At 41.3% G+C, this 18501-nt stretch overlaps 1 protein-coding gene and 1 pseudogene across 8 annotated transcripts in view; one reads left to right on the top strand and one right to left on the bottom strand.

The window, feature by feature from the left end:
• Positions 1-18501, top strand: part of SORCS1 (sortilin related VPS10 domain containing receptor 1) — a 495821-nt gene that overhangs the window by 231211 nt on the left and 246109 nt on the right. The window lies entirely within an intron of this gene.
• LOC121037629 (uncharacterized) lies at positions 12543-12613 on the bottom strand (annotated as a pseudogene).

Below are 18501 nucleotides of genomic sequence, written 5' to 3'. Positions count from 1 at the left end.
TTAAGCGTCCGACTTCAGCCAGGTCACGATCTCGCGGTCCGTGAGTTGGAGCCCCGCGTCAGGCTCTGGGCTGATGGCTCAGAGCCTGGAGCCTGTTTCCGATTCTGTGTCTCCCTCTCTCTCTGCCCCTCCCCCGTTCATGCTCTGGCTCTCTCTGTCCCAAAGATAAATAAACGTTGAAAAAAAAAAAAAAATTAAAAAAAAAAAAAAAAGAAATGGGATATTACCTGCCTACAACTGCTTAGTTTGCTGCTGCTTTCATTTCCTTCACTCCCCAAACCTTCCCTTTCCACCTTCCTTCCTTTCATATTCTCTCTCTTTCTTTCCCAAACTCATTTATATGGAAGAGAGAGAGACAAGAGCACCTTGGGTATTTGACACAGAATATATTCTCAAAATGATTACAAAATGTGTGTGTGATCGTCTCATCCCTGTAAAAACATTGGGTGGGTGGAGAAAGTATTTACTACTGGAAACCTTGTTAGTGACTGGTAGTCTTTAAGCAGAACCCAGGTCTTTGCATTTCTGGTCTGTGTTCCTTTTTTAAACTTATTTGGGAGAGGGAGGGTGGGAAAGGGAGAGAGAGAGAGAGAGAGAGAGAGAGAGAGAGAGAGAGAGAATCTCAACCAGGCTCCACGCTCAGTGCAGAGTACGATGTGGAGCTTGATCCCACCACCTTGGGATCATGCCTTGAGCCAAAATCCAGAGTTGGACACTCAACTGACTGAGCCATCCAGGTACCCTGGTCTACCTATGTTCCTTCTATCACCACTTCCTAAGTATTTCTCAAGTTGTCTTGTCTGGGAGGTTACTTTTTAATAGTATTCTTGAGACTAAGTGCTGATTCCTCTATAGACCTTTAATAAATTTTGTGTTTGAAGTATGAATTATATAATCTCAGATAAAATGTGAAGCACGGAGAAAATGTAAAGGCAAGCCATATGTCACATTTGAAGTCAGCTTGTATAAAATAATTCAGCCTCCTGCTTATCATTTCATGATAATAGCCTTCACACCTTTACAGGCTAAATCTGATACTTTCAGAAATCTGAAAAGGACTCCATACAGGGTCCCAAGGAAGTTTCATTTTAACCCCAGGTCCCAGTACTGCTTCCCAGTTCGAACTCAGGAAATACTTGCTAATAAATGACAAGGGAATGAATAGCTAAATGAGTAAATAAAAGAAAGGTTATGAATATATTTCTTCCTAAATATTTCTCTCCCTAAATATTTCTAAGATGAGATGGCCAGCAGTAATCAGACTAGATTAGCTCTGGCAGGAGGATGGACAGAGTAACCATCTTAGCACTTGTTAGCTCTGTCCTTCCATCCTGTAACTGGCAGTACTCCTCGGGCTGGCCCTGAGCTTTCGTGGTAGCCCGGTATGCTGCCTTTGTGACTCACAGTCTGTATTTGTGTACTCTGGGTTATTATTTTCCACTAGAGGAAATGCGTATCAGACATGCACTGTCCTGCCATCACACCTGTGGCCAATGACCTGAGAAGGGGGACAACTAGCCAATATTTGGTGCAGGGATCTACTTAGACTCCATCGGGGGCACCTGGGTGGCTCAGTCGGTTAAGCATCTGACTCTTGATTTCAGCTCAGGTCATGATCTCAGTGGCTCATGTATTCAAGCCCTGTGTTGGGCTCTGCTGACAGTGTGCAGGTTGCTTGGGATTCTCTCTCTCTCTCTCTCTCTCTGTCCCTCCCTGATCATTCTCTCTTTCACTTTCACAACACATAAATAAACTATAAATAAATAAACTATAAGTAAGTAGATAGATAGATAGATAGATAGATAGATAGATAAAAGTAGACCCCATTATCCTAAAGGGTGGTCCCTGGAGAAATCACACCTTAAATGGTTCTAACATCATTGCATATGCACACTGGGATGGACTTGGTCTTCCCCTAGCGTGGGCTGTGATTAGACCTTGTGACTCCATCATTGTTTTTCAACTTTGAAATACATCATCATTCAATCTCTCGACACCAGCTTTTTCTGCAGAGGCCACTACTCCCTTTCAATTCCTTAGAGATCCTCTTCTTCCAAGCAATTTCCTCTGTAGCAGCATTGCCAGCAAAACGAAACAAAACAAAACAAAACAACAAAATTACCTTGTTAAGAGTTGACACATGGGCCCAAGTGAATAAACTTCCTGACTGCCCCCCACTTTTTTTTTTACATTTTTTTCTATATGAAATGGATAGTAGAAAGTGTAAAAATTATAAGAGCGAGAGATGTAAAAGAAGCATTAGAAAGGAAGTTGTTCCAACTAGACCTAAATTGGAACTCGAAATTTCCCTTTGCCTCTTGGGCTAAGTGGCATTTGAAATAACCCAGGCTCATATTTGCCAGAGAATTAATAGAACAGTATGGTTCCTGTTTCTCAAATGCATGCGTATAATAAACTGTAAACTGTGAGATAATCACATATGAATGAAATGTACTGAGAATATTCCCACGCGTGATGATAGTTGATGTGGAAACAAACAAAAAAAAACAAAAAACAACTCTGAAATCAGCACCGTAAACTCCATTTTGACATTGACATATGTAAAGTTCAAAAAGTGGGCTGTCCAGGTCCTGTAGGAGGTAACCACATATAGAGTTGGCAAGGAGCATAAACATCTTCGGAAGCTTCTTAGTTAATATTCACCTTCCCTACACACTAACTAAAGAGGATAATCTCCCTAGAGCCGCAGTTATTTCCTCCGGGGGATGTGGAGGGCAACAGCATCTGCTTGAGGAAGCGAGCAGTAACCATAACTCTGGGTTTTAGCCGTTTATAGAAGAATGCTGTTAGCTTGAATGCATTGCTGTCTGTAACCTGATATACATGCAAATCCTTCGAAGTATGTCCACCTGCCTTTCAGAAAATTCGTGGAATGAAGTGGCCAAATTGGTACTGAGTTTTCTAAACCTGTGAATATATTAGATATTAGAATCACCTAGAGAGATTGTTGAAATGTAGATTCTGGGTCAGAAGCTCCGAGAATGTGGATGTTGACGAGCAGGGACTGCCTCCTCGTCTCCCCGGGATGCGGTGGCACATGGGCCGAGGGCTACACTGCTGAACAGGGAATCGCTGTCCTAACAGTGAGGTATCATTTTCCGGTGACTCCCTTGGTTTCATTTCTCTTTAGAAAAGTAAAATAAGTAGGTACAGTTCTTGGTGTTGGTGACACACAAGTATATTTAAGTGGCTGCCCTCTGCTGGACACTGGAAGATTTGATGTGAAATGAGACTTTCTCTCCATTTGTCCCTGACATTAAAACTGGATTCATCATTTCCCTCCCAGAAAGACAACTGTATATACATTTGACTGCTGGGTGGATAAAGGTCACAAGCACATAGACGCACCGGGGCAGTTTTGAGATTTAAGGAAATGGATTTAGGAGGCTTGGGAGTAAATTAGGAAAGAATAATATACAGGCGTGTGTCATTCTTCTTCTCTTCCACCTAAGAATGAAGTAAGTAGGGACTGGGATGGTAATTCTTAGGCACTTCATGGCACAGAGCTGCTTCCTAGCATTTCAACTTTGCCGAGCTGTGGGAGGCTACTATTACAGTGTTTGTTTAGCTCAGGGAAGGGTGCTTCTTGAAATTTTGCTTTGTGCCAGTTCCACTCCATTATCCCCGGGTTTTGACTTCATTCCTTTGCACAGCAAGTGGCTCTGTGTTGGTATGAAAAACAGGCAGCCCACACAGCCTGACTTAGTAAAAGCTGCTGTTCAGAAAGCCCAGGAGAGAGAGGAACATTAAAAAATAATAATAAATGAGGCAGGTATTTTTTGAAAAACAGGTTTGGGTATAAACTCTAATGTATGTCATTGTAAGACGAGTGACAGGAGGAAGTATCCTTGCTTTGAGTTTGGACCAAGGAAAGCATGGTTTTATGGAAGCATGGATGTGTGAACTCTCACCTGTCAGTGAACTTGAACCCTCCCCAGCTCCCAAAAGAAAGATGGTAGTGAACATGAGGACTTTTTATTTCACGTCTCTGATGCCTCCCCTTCTGTACCCACAAACACTAGGTAAGTGAAATAAAAAATAAAGGAAGAAAAGGACCAATGTGAGTTGGAAAAGAGACAGACACAAATTCCCAGAGGGTTCTCTTACTTTACTCTAGAGCCAGACACTCATACAGATTCTGGAGCTCTCGTTCATATTGAAGGAGAATCTATGAAGGCCATAGAACGAAAGGAAGAATAAATTGTTCAGAGACCACCAGATGCCCCCCTTTCTAGCCCTTTCCTTTGTACCAAGAAGCTCAGCCTTCCCATGCCCCAGCATTGCCAAAGCTTAGCTGTCACTCATCTCCATCTTCTAGTTTGACTGTCATGTCTTTCCAGCTCCTGCAGTGACAAGTGGAACTGAACAGGGCTGGGAGGGGGATCCTGGCACAAGAAGGCCTTCCTGGGAGACCAGTGTAAGACTGGAGCCTGCTATCTTCTCCAAAGGGCAGCCTGGCTCCAGAGCAAGCGTATCAGCCAAGGGATGAGTAAGTTCCTTCATCCCTGGCACCTGCTGTCTCTGTGCCAAGACCCAGTCCAGCTTCATTTCCCATGTCCAAGAACTTGGAGGAGACTTTTAGTCTTGGGGGGATTTGCTTGTTTTAATTGTATACCTCTATAGTCTCTCCCTCCCCTTTCCCCACACCCGACTCCCACCCCTGAAAGCCAGCAAACAAGGTGAGAAAGAAAGAAAAGAAAGAAATGGAGAGTGAGAGAGAAAGAGAGAGAGAGAGGAAGGAAGGAGGGAGGGAAGGAAGGAAGGAAGGAAGGAAGGAAGGAAGGAAGGAAATATGCCTTGGCTAGGAAAAAAAAATATGCAAAGATTGAATTTGAGTCTGATGACTTGGCTCAAATCCCATATCTTGTTTTCTTTACAACTGGCAGTAAAACAGACAACTGCTTCAAAACTATCTCAGCTTTTCTCTGAACAAGTTCAATATCCTTTTTATTTCCTTTTGCTCTTCTGGGTTAACCCTTAAGTCCTGTCCAAAAGCAAGAAGCAGTGTGACTAGTGTATGTGACATGAGAGCGTGTGGAATAAATCAGGGGATGTGGTATGTTCGTCCCACTTAACACTTAGGCAATGCTGAAGGTAGTTAAGAGTGCAGCTCCTGGAAGCAACCAACCTCCACCAATAACCCAGCTTTAGTGACGCTGGTGTGTGTGCCTCAGGACGTACTTCTCCGTGCAATAGGGAAAATGAGGTAGGTGAGCTGTGTGCTGACCATTAAATGAAACAACACACACAAGTATGTGGTGAATACCCCTGACTACTAACTTTGTTCTGTATCCTCTTTGTCTTTCAAGGTGCCAGGCTTTGCCTTCTGTGAACTCAAAAGCCAATGGGACTTTCATTCCGCTGTACTTTTTGTAGATAAACTCAAAGCGCAATTGCAAAGGAGAATTGTTTTCCTATTGTTGTTTTTTTTTACCCTGTGTGGGTGTACATGTGTGTGTGGAAGACAGACCTGCTATTGCAGGGCACTCTTGCTACAGGGTGCAGACGGTCCTAGTTTACTATTCTAGACAAATACAGACTCGTAGGACCAGCCTTGGGGAAAGTGAAGACCAGAGGGATTATAACCATTCATTCTGAGTTCTATAGTTGGTTCATTTCAGAACCAGCAAAAGAATCCCAAGCATCTTATTCCATCTCGAAAATGGAGAAAGTACTAATTCTCCCGCCTCAGGATTAGTGAAAGAGTAAAATGCAATCATACATGAAAAGATGGCTTTATATTTCAAAACTAAGTTTTAGAGGTACAAGATCAGTGTTTTTATAGTTATTTCCAAGACAATGTCTTGGGGAAATGATGGAGAAGGTTTATATGAAAAAGGCATTCTTTGAGGTATGGAGAAACATGTATGTGAGAAAAAAAAAAGTAGGAAGCAGATTCCTCTATGATCACATCTGGCAGTCTTTTCTCTCTCCTCTCTCTGTCTCTCTCTCTGTCTCTCTCTCTCTCTCTGTCTCTCTCTCCCTCTCTGTCTCTCTCTGTCTCTCTGTCTCTCTCTGTCTCTCTGTCTGTCTCTCTCTCTCTCTCTCTCTCTCTCTCTCTGGCAGGGAGAGACAAGAGGCTTAGTTTTTGCAAAATTGTGAAAATGCCACCTACAGAGCAGAGGGGATTTTAGAAAGAGAACAAAGATGGGATGGAAGCCGCAGACTCTTCTGATTTTAATTACCACCCCGTATAACACGGCGCCCTCTCACCACTTGGCATTAAGTATTCTTTTGTGTGATGTATACGCAAAACTACACAATGTTGGGTTCTACTATTTCTTTATTTGTGAATAGGGATAATAGCACAGATCCTCCTAGCTGATTGCATTGGAGCAAGGACCAGGAAATTACAAACACAAAGGGATACATATTTTTTTGAGCTAAATTCATTATTTTAAAACTGTGTTAATACCACAGGGAAGAAACTTTGGAGAGGGTGTGATCAATCCCTCCAGGCAAGCTTTAGAAGGACTCTTGGGAAAAGAAAAAGTTTTGAGCCTGGACCTTGACAAAAAGGGAAGATTTAAAGAATGTCCTGACACTGTAAACTGATGAAGGAATCATGGCCGATGACAAAGGAGGCTGTGATGATCGGGCACACTGTACATATTCTGTGCATCACGTAACTCCAGAAACTGCTTTGACCCAAAAGTAGTTGGAGCCCAGCAGCTGGTCTTTTATTGGCAGAGGGGCCCAAGAAGACAGCATGGGGAGAGGCTTTTGTTACAAAGTTCCTGGTGGAATGCAATTACTTGGAATGGAATCTGGCCAGGGCAGTTGCTGTTAATATCACTTACCCTTGCAGAAAGTTTCCAGGGAGCCTTCATGGCTCTGAGTGGTCAGGACCTCTCTTTTACATCTCAGTGAAGAGCCTGCAAAAGGACACAGCCGGAAATCACCAGCCAAGAGAAATCACTGTTGGTACCTAGATCTGCAAATTCAACATCTGAGCCCACAGGTGAGGAGCAGGCTGTCAGGCAGTTTCAGTGCTAAGCCAGTGAAACAGTTTATTATAACATGTCTTAAGTGTCATTTCCACAGAAGTTTATATTTTCAAGAGGGGCACCTTCTCATTCAGTGTTGCTCTTTGGTCTCTCTCTCGACACACAAAAAAAGGTTTTTTGTTTGCTTGTTTGTTTTTGTTTTAATCCAGCCCTACATTCTTCTTATTGATAGAAGTCCTCTCTCCCTCGCCTCCCTTTCTTCCTTCCTCCAAAGCGGATGGTCATGTTAGCAGAACGCCTTTGATAGTGTCACTGACCTATACTACAGTACAAACTAAGTGGCTACGGGAGTAATCTCAAGAGAAAGATGGGAAAGAAAGGGAAACCTAGTTGGGTTCCCTTGAGTTAATCTCATTGTGCTAACGTTCCAAGGGAAGAAGGATGGTAAACATATGTGCCTTTCTCCCATGGCTTTATTGATATTCCGTTCAGGACTTTGAAAATTAAAATACAGTTTCTCAGCTCCATTTATAGCATGATGGTAAGTGAGTGGGACGGGATGTTGAAAAGAGCCAAGCAATTATGCATTTGTCATGGGTAATGGGGAAGGAGGAGTTGTCTTCTTTATTTAAAGGGCTTCCTCTTCCATCAAATGGGCTGTAGTCCCACAGGACTTTGCCTGCTTTAAATGTGTAGTTTCAGTGTTGTTCTGAATACCCAAACGTAAACATATAAATCAGTGCTCTGATGGCATGAGTTCACTGTTGGAAACTCTGAACGACAAGCCTGTCAATAGGCTGAGTGGCCTTGGGCAACTTGTCTTATCTTCCTGGCATGTGGGAATAAAATAGCATCATAAGATTCTTTTTTTTTTTTTTTTTAATAAGTTAAATGGATAGTAACCTTAAGATCTCATATAAATGCCATGGGGTCCTTTCTACTTAACATATTCCAGTTCCTTTGATGTCTACTACAATCTGCTCTCTTTACCTGACCTTTACTTTGTAAGACTAAGTAGTAATTTGTAGCTTCTGGCTTCTGCGTGGGGTTCCTGAAGGTAATAGATTCCAAGCCTTACCTATTCCAGGAGTAAGTTAATCCTTTAAAACCTCCACAGTTAGTGCCTTATCATCCTTATCAGGCTTTCTGATACTTGTTAGATAATATCCTTTAATCTAACCAATTGATTTGTAGTCTAATTTGCAGCAGTGATGTCCATTAGCAAGTGATTACAGTAAATAAACTTAAATTGAGATAAAATACCTTTTCAGGTCCTTTGGATGGCCTGGGGAGTGATAAATCTGTGGTGCTCAAGAAGGCTTAAAAGGTTATGACAGTTAGATCCTGAGGTTGATACAAATGGTTTGAAATTCAATTTCTTATATTTATAGTTTGCACATAATCTTAGGGCATCAGCGAGACGTCATTCTGAAAACACTGAATAGCTGGAGCTAGTTTGCAAAGTGAAAATATAAATGAATCCTCTTTTCTTAGTGCATTCATATCCCACAGAATGGGTTATCTATCTTCAAAACAGTGATGTTTTTCCCCAGAACTTTAATTCTGAGTACACCTCTGTGCCGGGATCTGCCGTAATACGCTATGTTCATGAAGACATCTGCGTATTTCAGTATTGTTTGTGGGTGTACCATGCTGGGAGATTTCATTACTCTGTTCAAGTGGAGTTTCCACATAACTGTAGCTTATCTTTACAAGACAGTACTGCCTTCCTTCCCTTTAGTTTACCTAAAAATATTTCAAAATTATATGCTCACCTTCCTTATTAAACAAAGTATTCTAGATTTGTTATTTCCTTCATTGTATGAACTTTAAATATTTTTTTATCTTTGTAATAGTAGTATATGAATTTTCTCTTTTGATTCAATTTTTTTCTTTACCTTTGTTGTTGTGGTTAACTTACTTTACTTGTTTCTGTTTACCATATGGAAAAAAAATTGTCCTTGGATAAATAATGTCCTGTCAAGGCTTCCATTTTGCTACTTTTAATAAGGAATTTTCCGACCCTAAATGGGAAAGAAATGAAAATTTTATAATGGCTTAAATTGAAACAATTGTATTTTGATTAGCTTATTATGGAAGTCAAGGACTTCTGTGGCCCTTTTAACTAGTACTGATGAATGGATAAAGAAGATGTGTTATACACACACATACACATACATACAATGGAATATTACTCAGCTGTCAAAAAGAATGAAATCTTGCAATTTGCAAGGACATAGATGAAGCTAGTGTGTATTATCCTAAACTAAATAAATCAGAGAAAGACAAATATATGATTTCACTCATATGTAGAATTTAAGAAACAAAACAAAGGAACATTAGGGGGAAAAAAAGAGGGAGGCAAGCCATAAGAGACTATTTTTTTATTATTTAAATTTTTTAATGTTTATTTATTTTTGAGAGAGACGGACAGAGAACAAGCAGGGGAGGGGCAGAGAGAGAAAGGAAGACACGGGATCCAAAGCAGGCTCCAGGCTCCGAGCTGTCAGCACAGAACCCGATGTGGGACTCGAATTCACAAACCATGAGATTGTAACCTAAGCTGAAGTCAGATGGTTAACCGACTGAGCCACCCAGGCGCCCCTAAGAGACTCTTAACGATAGAGAATAAAATGAGGGTTGACAGAAGGTGGTGGGTAGGGGACGGGCTAAGTGTGTGATGGGTACTCAGGAGGGCACGTGTTGTGATGACCACTGGGTGTTATATGTGAATGACTCACTAATTTGTACTCTTGAACTATTATTACACTATATGTTAGCTAGCTAAAATTTAAATAAAAACTTGAAATACAAAAGCAAGCAAACAAACAACTAGTGCTTTGCATTCTAGCCTGTAGCAGCTCTCTAGCAACAAGTTGCATGCTTTTTTTTTTTATTTTTTATGTTTATTTATTTCTGAGAGAGAGAGTGGGAGGGGGAGAGAGAGAGAGAGAGAGAGAGAGAGGGAGAGAGAGGACAAGCGGGGGAGGGGCAGAGAGAGAGAGAGAGAGGGAGACAAGGAATCTGAAGCAGGCTCCAGGCTCTGAGCTGTTAGCACAGAGACTGATTCAGGGCTTGAACTCACAGACCGTGTGATCATGACCTGAGCCGAAGTCAGACGCTCAACCGACTGAGCCACCCAGGCACCCCAAGTTGCATGCTTTCTTTTTAATTTTTTTTATTTTTAACGTTTATTTATTTTTGAGACAGAGAGAGACACAGCATGAAAGGGGGAGGGTCAGAGAGAGAGGGAGACACAGAATCTGAAACAGGCTCCGGCCTCTGAGCTGTCAGCACAGAGCCCGATGCGGGGCTCGAACTCACAGACCGCGAGATCATGACCTGAGCCGAAGTCGGACGCTTAATCAACTGAGCCACCCAGGTGCCCCAGCATGCTTTCTAAATGACATAAATTTCCCTTGCCTGACTTTTCATTTCTATCCTATAACCCTTTCAGATGGTGGTATTTGCTTATCACTAATGCATCGGGGTGAAATTCTAGCTTGATTCACCCAAACTTCAAGGATGCAGCTTTGCAAGAGTGATATCTATGTTTGAAGGTCCATATAGGCTCTTCAGAATAGAGTCACCACATGTACTTGAAGCAAAGAAGAAATGGGTACCTTCTGAGTGTGTATGTGGCGGGCGGGGGAGGGGGGGCAGGGGGTGACTGGAACCATCTCCTTGCATGTACTTCCATCCTCCCTTTTGCCTCCAAAATGAAAGTGGCAGGGCTCCACCGAGATGGGTCTGACTTCTATTAGTATGGCATTCTTAGGCTGGGTAAGAACCTTCTGTTGAAGAAAGAACATGGCTCCAAATCACAACCCATTCCTCTACTGCTGACACTGGGCTAGATGACTTGATGTGGCTCCCACTCTGGGGTGGGGATGTTCGTGATGGGCTTGGAAGGGCAATAGAAAATATATCTGAAGAAGGGAGACACATTCTGCCATGGGTTTTCAAATTGTTTTCAGGCCACTCAGATCTATTTGTCAAGGTTTTATTGGCCTCTGCCAAGCTCCCAGCTCTGTCATAGACAAGGTCATGCTCTTTAATTGATTCAGCCATCACTTATTGAGCATCTATATGTGAGGCAATAATCTAGGTATGGGGATAAGATGGTCAGGATACTTCTTCTCCATAGTTTTAATTCTAGTAAAAAAAAAATGCAGATTATAGAATAAATAGTTTCTAAGGGTTTTGCCACATATAGGTCAGGGTTCCTTAAATAAAAGCCCATGGAGAGTACTTGAGCCAGATTTAAGGTAGGCAGAAGGTCAGGAAAGGTATTCCAAGGATAGAGGTATCAGATTAAGAAATTAAAGAATTCAAGGAGATAAGAAAGCATGTCTAGCTAAAAGTATGTATGTTAAACACCAATAGGAAGGATCACTCACAGACTCAAAGACAGTTTGTGAGAAGAATTTTGAGGTTGGGGAGGGGGATAGTTATTCAAGGCTAAAGAGGGAGGTGGGAGTAAGATCATGAAAGGTTTTGTGTGCCATATAAAGGAGTTTAAACATCATACTGAAAGGGATGGAAATACACTGGAAATTTTAGGTGGAAAATGGACATGAACAGACCTTTATTTTGGAAAATCAGAGAGCGCAGGGGTGAAGGCAGCACAGGATAAGATTTAGGAGCCCAAGGCAGCAATGTTTGAAAAAGATGATGCATTTCTAATCCCCAGGCAACTCAACCTGAAAGAAATTAGCTAATGTAACCTACTACCTAGTGGAAACACCAGTCTACAATATGCACTGTGTGTGAGACAGGAAGAAATACGTGTAAGGACTAAAACCAGAGACTTGATCAAAGAGTGAAAGTCCAAACATACTGAGATATGAAAACTTGAGATTTGAGAAAACCAGGAAGAAAATACCATTATATTCAGTAAAGTCCTGATTTAAAAGGCCAAGAGACAGGTGGAATTTGCCTGAAGAATTTCAAGAATTCCCACGTTTGTACATTGTCTTTCAGAGATTCTAAGATTTTTTTTTCCATTTAAAAACTTTTTAAAAACCTAAGGTTTTACTCAGAGACTTCTGGGAAAAGATTTTGCTTTGGTGATTTAAATACACAGTCTTCTGAATTTGAGAATAGTATTACCTGACCTTAGATTTCCATGGGATTTCAGGGCTATCTATAGATGTTTTGCTTTCCTAAAATAGAATTATTTTAGGATTTTAGAGTGTGTCTGTAGCTAGCATACCTTCCTTTGGCATCCCAGAAACACGCAGGCTGTATCCATGATGTCACTGACATCTAAGTAAGCATTGCTTCCAGATGTCCAGATTCCAAAACATCATCCTCCATTTTCTCTTCTGAAAAACAGCATTTCACTATACATTTTCCCCAAGAGCATGGGATTAATTATTTCCATACACATGGTTGGTAGTTATGTTTCCAAACTACTGCTGATCTGGCGTCTAGTGGAATTAGTCTCTGGGCAGTGTCCTCTTTTTTGAATAAGAGATTTTCTTTGATGAAGCAAATATGACAAATACTTTCTCACTCTTTCCCATCAGTTTGTTTGACTGACCTGTGCCTTGCCCAACAGACTTCCTTTTTCTTGCGCAGGGGCCATGCTAATCTTCTCTGTATCGTTCCAATTTTAGTATATGTGCTGCCGAAGCGAGCACCAGACTTCCTTTTTCTAATGAAACCCCAGGTTTCTAAACACCCTCCTTTTTTCACAGTCGCCACAAATTGGTCCTATATTCTCCTCAAATTTAACCTGTACGATAGGCCAATTGTGAAATGGTTGCATGTCAGTTTCACTCACACGAATCATCTATACAGTAGATATTTGGAGATTTTGATATGAAAAATGTCCTTGTAGAAATCAGCTGTAATAGGGAACCTTCTGTAGCCATTCTCTGTTACAAACCCAGACTGGGAGCCAGGGAGAGGATGTGAGGCCACCCATTTCATTGCATCCCTTGGCTGTTACGATTCCATAGATACTGCATTCAGGACTTCTTTTATCAGTTGTTCATAACTTTCAGAGAATGTTCTTCCCTCCCGTCCTTATTCGCATCAATCAATAAACAATATACTAGCTGGAGATAAGCCAAGATGTGTCATTGAGATAAGGAAGGCTAAAGAGCTGATAGATGTTAGAGAAGAGATACTGAGTGTTACCAGTACCCACTACAGCTTGGATTCTCACAACTGCAGCCATGCTACCAAGAAGACAGAATCTAACCATGCAAACATACAGAGTATTATGACAGTGAAAACCACTGTTAGGCATCAGGCTTGTGTGTGTGTGTTTCTGTGTGTGCATGTGTAGGTGAAGGAGCATATAGCGTCCTGTAAAACATGCACTGGTAAGTTAGGTGCCCCAATTTTGCATATTTCCCTACTGTTCAATATTCTCTAAGTAAGCATGTTCTCCTCTTCTAACATAAAATATACTTCTTTGTAAAGGCATGGGTATATCCTGGAATGATGTGTCATTAAATCTGTTTCATCAAGGGGCGCCTGGGTGGCTCAGTCGGTTAAGTGTCTGACCTTGGCTCAGGGCATGATCTCACAGTTCGTGAGTTCGAGCCCCACTTCGGGCTCTGTGCTGACAGCTGAGAGCCTGGAGCCTGTTTCAGATTCTGTGTCTCCCTCTCTCTCTGACCCTCCCCCATTCATGTTTTCTCTCTCTGTCTCAAAAATAAATAAACGTTAAAAAAAATTAAATCTGTTTCATCAAGAATACTATCCCTCATTGTCAAAACCGTGATTTTTATCTACGGGCACATTGCTTAAGCATCTCCTTTTAAATCTTGCAATCTGGGTGATTTTGCTTTGGTGAACAAAGGTCTGGGCCCAAGATCTGTGCTCTAGGTTGGCTTCAACTTATGTTGCAGATGGTAAGGCCCTTGCACATGATCAGGTAAAAAGAGAAGTGGCCCAGTCCTCCTTATCAGAAGGGACAAAATTATCCACAGATAAAGGATGATTCTTTCCTTCCTGTGTCATCGGCATTTATTACATTTTTTATTATTTTTTTTATTTAAAAAAATTTTTTTAACGTTTATTCATTTTTGAGAGACAGAGAGAGACAGAGCATGAGTGGGGAAGGGGCAGAGAGAGAGGGAGACACAGAATCCGAAGCAGGCTCCAGGCTCCGAGCTGTCAGCACAGAGCCCGATGTGGGGCTCAAACTCACGGACCGTGAGATCATGACCTGAGCTGAAGTCAGACCTCAACTGACTGAGCCACCCAGGTGTCCCCTGTGTCATCAGCATTTAAAGCAGCATTTTCCTGCAGGGCTTTTTTTTTTTTTTTTTTTTTTTTTTTAATTGTATAACATCAAGTTTTGCTGAGTATCTACGCCATTGCACATGCTTTGCTTTGCCTCCTCTACAGGCAAGGCCTCCCTGAAGCCAGGCTTACATTACCTGCCTTGTGATACTTTCTGCCACTAGCCAATCTTCCCACATTTCTTCTAACCCTTGGATTCTATAGTATCTGCACCCCATTTGAGATTTTGTCTTTAATCTCAGGTTGCTACTTTCTATTTTAGAAAATGTGATACGTACTCAGTAAAGGAACTTCAGGCAGAAGGTATTCTGAGGCAGTGACTTAGACATATCTATCCCTCATGTGCCTGACTGAGTGAGTTGACCTTTGAAGGTGCTCAGTGCATGCTTCTAACTTCACAGTGAGGACATATAGCATAAAGGATGGAAACATATTCTGGAACTAGATGTTTACATTAAATCTGGGCTTGGCCACTTACCATGTGTGATTTGGGGCTGGTCATTTAACCTGTCTGTGCTTCGGTATATTAATCTGTAAAATGATAAGGCTAATAGGAGCTGCCTCGTAGCATTTTAGACGTACATGAGTTAAGATCTAGAAAGCCCTTAGAACAAGTCCTAGCACATACGAAAGGCTAGAACATATTGCTATTAATATGATATCTTGTGAATTAGTAAGATATCAAAATTACAGTCTAATTATGGTTAATACATAACATGTATACAGGGATTCAGTTTAATGCCTCAAACAATTCTGTTTAGGGATATTCTTCCTTGTCCTTCTTGTCCCCCCTTCCCTCCCTATTCTGTTTCCCTCCTCATTTTCCTCTTTCCCTTTCTTCCTTTGTCCCAACTGTCTTCTTTAGAATTACAAACAGTGGCACATATATTAGGCAGTGTAATAATATGTGAATATTAAGTGCTCATTTAAAGACTTTATGAGTTATGAGTACATTATTCTAAAATACAAAACAAAATTCTGTTCCTGTGCATTCCGTCACCATAATTACAACTTACTGTTCGGAAGACACTAGAAGAGGATGAAAGATGCTGTGTGTGCCATGGATACCCCAGTCTGTAAAGGAGACACACAAGTGAAGCAGCAACAACACTGAGTCATTGGTTTGGGAATAGTATTACATCCAGTGTGGTTTTGAAGGACAGAGGAAAGTCACCCAGCCCAGTCTACTGGGCGTATAGGAGACTCTCTTTCTTCTCAAGGTTGACCTATAACCTGTTTACGTTTTGGCCTCTCAGTTTGTGGTGTTAGTGGTTTGTTGATGAATGAGAACATGTAGACACAGTAACCTCTCATGGGTAGCTTTGTTTACAGTCCTAGAAGTGTTCTGGAAAACAGAGATGCCAACCTTCAGGAAGTCTTGCATTCGTATGGTGGCTTTATTTAAGTATTATTTAGGGGAGCACTTTTTTGTTTTCAAAATGATTCATGGACGTGAGCAATTACTTTCTCTGGCATGTGAGTCTTCTGTGCATCTCTTCACTCATAGAGCGTCATTTCTTGGTTGGGAGATTGGAGCTGTAGCTCAGAGCTGAAGTGTTGGGAGATAGTACTCACTGTAGGTCAGTTACAAATGAGATAACACATCCAGTGCAACAGCGCATCATCATCAGAAGCTAGGTCTGTGTTAAGATGCAGCACAATAGGGTTGGCAGCCGACTCTGATTGTGTATAAAAGGGCCTGCTTGATCCCTTTAGCCAATGCTGCATTTGAGGAAGTGCATGCAATGGTTCTGCCCTCAGTCCTATAGATCTTTGCCTGAATCTAGGAATTGCAGGCTTCCGTGCAGGAAATGGAAAAATAAGGTGACTGAAGGCATTTCTCCCTTTAGGACCCTTAAGAAATGGTACCTCATATTTCAAAGAAAGGTCAAATACACTTTTTGTGTCTTATAGCTTTACTTCTTGGCTAATCTGCATGCTGTTCTTTAAAAAAAAAAAGCATGTGTGTGCGTGTGCGCGCGCGTGTTTTGGAGGCTTGTGCGATTAGTTTTATTTTGTACAACCCTACACCACTCTGGGGAAGTACCGTTTCCCTAGGTGTCCAGACTGCTCATTCAGAGCCCCAGCCCGCCAAAGCCATCATCTGAGTATGGTTGATTGCATGGACTTGAAGGTGGTAAAAGCAAACTGGCCATCTGTCTGGGGCCCGTGTAGACACATAAGAGAGATGATACTGGATAATATTCAGATTGATGTTTTACCCCAAGGGTGGTTGGAGGGGGGTTTGTTTTGCATGTTTTTCAACAGACCTGGTTTAAAAATTCATGGATGCACCTGGTTGGTTGTTCCTGTTCTCTGTTTTTCACGTATTGTGGTGCAGCCAAAAACCTCCTCAGCAAGAGACTAAACTGGAAAAGGGTTGTATTCAGAGCTTAGAAGAAAATCTGTGCAGTTCTCATGAAAATCACCTAAGCATAGTGCTGTAAACTGAAAAGATGGGGTATTTTTCAGGTCAAGATTCCCAAGAATTAGCAGCACCACGCAGTTTATTTTTCAATCAGTCTTAGAGTAAAACATCCTTTAGCCAAATGCTATATTTGAAAGATGGAAATTTGGGTTGGATCCTATTGCCTTTGAATTCCAAAATGCTCAGAGGTATTTGATGCACTAGATGAGGACAAAAAGAGCCAGAACAAAATGGCACTGTTTTTTTTTTCCAGTCGGTAATCTTACTGAATCTCTTAGAGTGAAGGTGATAGATCAGTGAGCAAAGTGGTTATCGGATCAAAAAAAAAAAAGAAAGAAAGAAAGAAAAAGAAAGGTGCTATCTCTTATATGTAAGATTTATTCTGGGTTCAAAGTAAAAATTCCGGTTCAACTGTGGATGAGCCAAATTAAATTTGGTTGGGATCCAGGGAACTCAGTTTCACATCAATTAATCAGTAAAAAGTTTCTATTCCCCATGCTTCTTTGTCTCTGTCTCCCGCTCCCTCCTTTACACCAGGAAAAGTGAAGAAAAATATTTAGCCTCAAGGCTGAGCTTTAATAAACAGAGTGACCTTTACATTTTAGCTCAAAGAAATAAATATAATCTTATAGGTATCATTGACAACTGAGCCTGGGTGGGATGGGACTTAAGGGGAGAAGGCAGCACTAGAATTTACCTTCGGGGAGAAAACAAATTTGATAAGGGGACTGGTGAGAAATGCCGTATGTCAAGAAGATATACATCTTCTTAAAAATCTGTGATCTTAGATATAGAAGCTTGCTGAACTTTCCACAATTTAAAGCTCCCATTTAGCACAAACTTCTTTTGGCTGTTTTTGGTACCATAGGTTTACCTTGATTTCAGAAAAATCTGAACTGCCAACATGTTAATTAATCAATAGACACAAACAGCACTGACTTGTTTTAAATAACAGGCGATCTTTATACGTTCTACTAAATAAGAACAAAATTTAAGACTCAAATGCCAGGATCTAGTACCAAGAAAAGATCAGTTAAAGATAAAGAATGGTATTTCTGGAAAAGGCAATGCCATATAAAGGTATATAGGTTTTGATTGACTAAAATTTGATTTGCCCATAATCTCACTAGAATGTTCCTTTTGCCCCAGAATGATTATGTTATGTTTGAATCAAAAGAGACACTAGAAACTGTATTTCTTTTCCAACCCGGACTTTTAAGAGGTGAAATTGCGGCTCAGAGAGGTTAAGTATCTTTCCCAATGTCCCAGAACTGGACAGTGGCAGAAATGGAGCCCAGTTTCCTATCCAGCTAGATGCTGCCTTTCCCCATGACCTCTCCTGCAGCTCCCCTACCTTTACAGAACATTCTGATCGGGAACAGCGGACCTCTTTCCTAGTCCTATAGTTGTAGCATTCTTTTTAACTCCCTCATATTGGATAACCTGAGTACTTGTAGCAAACATCTCGCTCCCTACAAATGCCAAAGATAACGTAAAAGTTCATTATTCTAAGGGCTCAGAATGGATGTAGATTTGGTCATCTCTTCAAACAAGAAGGATCATCAAAGCCAGCAACATCCACGTCTGTAGCCAGCAACAATATCACCGGATCTGTTCCTCAGTGTTCGCATTCTGATTGTTTTGTTTCTTGTCCTCACAGATAAATTTGAAAGTCCTGAGATTGATCTAAAGCCACAGAAACTGGAAGGAGTTGTAAGAGGGAACTAACACCTGCCATGTATCATCTCAGACCAGTAATGCAGATAGTGGATCAGTACTTCCCAAAGTGCGTTCGCAGAGTCCTGCTTCTCCAGAACCCCCATGAACAAAAACGATTTCTGT

Source organism: Herpailurus yagouaroundi, unplaced genomic scaffold, assembly GCF_014898765.1.
Source record: "Herpailurus yagouaroundi ecotype Mexico unplaced genomic scaffold, PumYag 163, whole genome shotgun sequence".
NCBI lineage: Eukaryota > Metazoa > Chordata > Mammalia > Carnivora > Felidae > Herpailurus > Herpailurus yagouaroundi.
This window is presented reverse-complemented; position numbering and strand designations above follow the sequence as displayed.